This window comes from Ptychodera flava, chromosome 11 (assembly GCF_041260155.1).
Source record: "Ptychodera flava strain L36383 chromosome 11, AS_Pfla_20210202, whole genome shotgun sequence".
Lineage (NCBI taxonomy): Eukaryota > Metazoa > Hemichordata > Enteropneusta > Ptychoderidae > Ptychodera > Ptychodera flava.
The window spans coordinates 21035541-21039631 of NC_091938.1; the positions used below are offsets into that span (position 1 = coordinate 21035541).

General features: G+C 40.2%; 1 protein-coding gene across 1 annotated transcript in view; it reads left to right on the top strand.

The window, feature by feature from the left end:
• Nucleotides 1–4091, top strand: part of LOC139143798 (multiple epidermal growth factor-like domains protein 6) — a 435859-nt gene that overhangs the window by 345194 nt on the left and 86574 nt on the right. The window lies entirely within an intron of this gene.

Sequence of the window (4091 nt, forward strand, 5' to 3'; positions counted from 1 at the left end):
GCTGGGAATAGTACATTGATTAATGGAATAGGACGAGTGGCTCTGTGCGAAACGATTGCAAGTCCAATAGTACAACAAACATCCACTTGAGGGTTGTAATCCCCGATTGTTTGCATAAGTGGAGATGCCCCCGCCCTCGAAGATATTTTTCTTCGTTTTAAATTGTGTCATATGACAACATTGGGTTGTTGCTGATCGTGAAACACCAGTTTTATTTTGTTTAAACTGTACAGCTTCAAGACTTTAGCATCTATGAAGGTAGTATACTTTACACGCGAAATATTTCACTATTCGGTCGGTGTTTTACCTCTGAAACACAATAACCCTAGAGGCAGCCAACATAGCAGTGAGCGACAAGTGAACTCTTTGCAATCTTTTTTTTTAGCGGGCAGGCCGGGCGAGGTTTCATAATCGTTTCCCCGTCACGCGCGCAGGGAAAGGGCTGGCGGGCAAATTCTAATAAATGGTTTGTTCGGCGAGAGTAGTTCGGCAATAAGCCTCTCGGGCAGGCAGGCGTCAGGAGCCGTCATTATTTACGGCTTGGGGTCGGAGGAATGTGAGGGGGTCGTTCAAAAATACTTCAAGGGGGTTACTCAAAATGTAGAGAGGAAGAAGGAGGGGTTACTCAAATTTTTTGCGAAATAAATTGAGACACCTCTTAGATTGCAGCATTACACGCATCGATTTCTAAAAATTTCGATGCGAGACCCCCCCCCCCCTCTCATGCTCTTCCCTTAGGTGTTCTAACAGTTTTCAACTTGAAGCGGAACGAACATCGTTCCTTCGCCCCTGAAAATCTTAATTTGGAAGTAAATTGATACTTCGAAACAGAAACTGTACGATGTGAAAAACATCCAACACGATTAGAACTAATTTGGGATAATCGGATAGTGACGTAATAATATCGGTTTAATCTGCAAATGTAAGATCACCTGCTTTTCTTTGTAAGTTATACAGTCTTGTTTTTTATGAGTAAGTTGTGATATTGCAACATTCAGATATACGGCACCTAGCACTTTTGAGAAATTAGAAAAATATGTAGATCCGATTATTCGAAATAAGCTCCAATCTTGTTATCCTTAATTATTTTGCGAAATCGACCGGTCGGCTGCCCCTGACGTTTTCGTCACCAGATGCTTTGTGAAGTCTCTAAGTGAGGCGTAAGGCGATTTCGGGATGATCAGCTTTGACTGTGGAGAAACACAGATGACATGAGAAGCTATACTAATAAACAACACCAAGACGTGATATTGATAGCCCATGCGGGATTTGTCGGCGTTTGCTGAGAATATCTTAAGCCAAATCGGATTGAAAAAAATTACCCTACAATTTGCACCACTGCATTTTATCTGTGAAATAATAACAGATACAGCTCGAGGGTGTTTGAAAAGCAAACTATTAAGCGGCGATGATTCAGTGAACAGTACGGCTCTTTGGCGTAGCAAAATTAAGTGCGGTCATGATGTCATTCTAGTGTATATTTCAGCGTTACTGCTACCACCTTGACCGCAACCCTGGCTTTAACCCTTAATCTGCACCCTAAAATTCTAAATGAACTTTCTAGTCAACGACACTTGGCAGCCTTTCCCCCTTGGATGCACTGATTTCCAGGTTCCAAAATGAGATTCCTACCTTCACATTGGCTTTCAAATGTAGGTTACTTATTAGTTTCGGGTTAACCACTGTAAACACTTGGCCTCGGGTTATGCCTTCACTTAAACCCATCAGTACCGATTAAAATCACAGAAAATTGAAGTCGATGTGGATCATAAAGGGGTATGAATCCCACACTGATTTTGAGACTGTTATTTTCTTAGGTTCTGACCACCATGGATCACTTCAGCAACGTTTTCATTCAATTATACTCATCGTGGTTCCCAGACCTTTGTGTGCGACATTTTAGATACCGAGTATGATATCACTATATTAATTCATTTTTAAGGGGGGATGAAGCATATCGTGGGAAACTGCTGTACCAGGTCTTCTGTATCAGAAATGTATCTTTGGTGACAAAATGCAGGTGACATTTTTTTCGTTGCAGAGGAGTAGTCCATTATGTTCGCTTACCTATGTCGGCTGATAAAGCGACACTGCAAATTTAGAAAGGACGCGGAGGTTGCTTCAAACAAATTCCATTCTCTCTGTTTCCGGGGATTACAGATATCTTTAAAGGTCAGGGTACCTAAAAACTAAAAACAACGTCACAGACATTTGTGTCGCCAATAGATCTGTCTTCTGCGATAGTCAAAGTGACGTTAGACATGTTTAATCAAGATGGCCGCCTTTGCTTGGGTATTTTCCTTTCAGCCGACACGTACGAGTAGCACAAGATTGAATACACGTCATCGTGAGACCAATTAAACTGTGAATGTAATGTGCCTTCCTTGACTGTTTGGCAAAGTCTCAAACGTACATGAACGACATGACGAATTGTTCCACATATTCAGACTTTAGTATTTTATTGCCTCGTATTTACGGATACAATTATGACAATAATTTAATGTTCAAGCGAGCTATGAGCACACGAACCTGTATGGGTTTTATCTGTCGCTGGCGCGATATTGCTGTAAACCACATGACCAGGCTAAATATCAACACAACGGTCAGAGGCGTGCACGTTTGAACAGATGTAACTACCAAATTGTGTAGAATATGACCAGACACGCGGAGGGGGGGGGGTAGGGTACCCACGAGGGGTAGGTTAACGTGGACCAGGTGTGAGAAAGCAGTCGGGAGACGAAGTCGTCTAATACTATAGGAGACTGCTTTATTGCTAAACTGATAATTGACAGTGAAACGTAACACTTGGGTGAGAGATAGTGCAATATCGGCGCGAAGTCAAGTGATTTGAAGGGTTTTGTTCAAGTTGAAAATGTCACTGCCATTAATAAAGAAGTTTTGGTCGGAAAGGTCTATTGGTCATGTGAAGGCAGAAGGAAGCAGTGCCTCAATGCTGAAATCTTAGGAGCAATGTTATCTGAGTGTCTACTGTGAGACAATATACTAATAGGTTTTCCTAACAGTTATAATGAACGCAAAAATAATTAAGGTTCCAAGACAAGAAATTGATCCTTTTAAACCAACAATTCTTTAGTGTTTAATTAGCTCAGAACCCCCGTAAATTGTATATTTTCGGAAAGCCTAGATATAGGGGAACAGTTTGGTTACCATAGTGTCACCATTGTTTACATAACTATCACGTGAGAGGTAATTCGCATAACCTTTCAAAAATCGGTTTTCCCTATGTTTTGTTTCAATGCTTTGAGATATGTGGCTGAAATTTGTGTGAGTGCAAGCTTTCTGAAGGGTCTTCAAAAGTGTGTCTCAGAATTCTTTTAAACCTTCTACAACAGTTTTTATGCCAGAAAACTTCCAGAGCAGTGAATTTAAGCATAGTTGATTTCTTTAAATTGTGCTCCAAAAAAACTAAGCAAGATATAAAAAATCTGAGACATATACTTTGGAAGAGCGTTGTGACAGCTTGCATTCCAGCAAGTTTGAGTCAGATATTTTGAAGTATTGAGACAAAACATAGGGAAAACCGTTTTTTGAAAGGTTATGCAAATTACCGTGTCACGTGATAGTTATGTAAACAATGGAGACACTGGAGACACTGTGGTTACCAAAATGTTCCAGTATATCTAGGCTTTCAGAAAATGTATACTTTACAGGGGTTCTGAGCTTATTAACCGTTAGAGAATTGTTAGATTAAAAAGGTCAAATTTCTTGTCTTGGAACCTTAAGGTCTGCAAAATCCGGGTCAATCAGATATTACGGTTTAAATGATCATACGTGTGCTTTCAGATTTTATAGATTGTGCCGTACTGGTCATCGTTGCAATCGAACACATAAATTTGAAGATTAAATACACTTTGAATGCATCGACTGTAAGGTTAGTGCTGATTGTTGATGTACGAAACTGGCTTAACCTCGCTCAGTATCCCTTCCATCTCTATCAGATAAAGACAATATGTGTCTTGAAACACAAACCTTCATCCGCGAAACATTAAACCGTTTTTTTTCGAAATCAAGAATAAAAATCAGGGGTCGTCGTGCCAATTGTGGTATTAAACTACACCTAAATACATGCA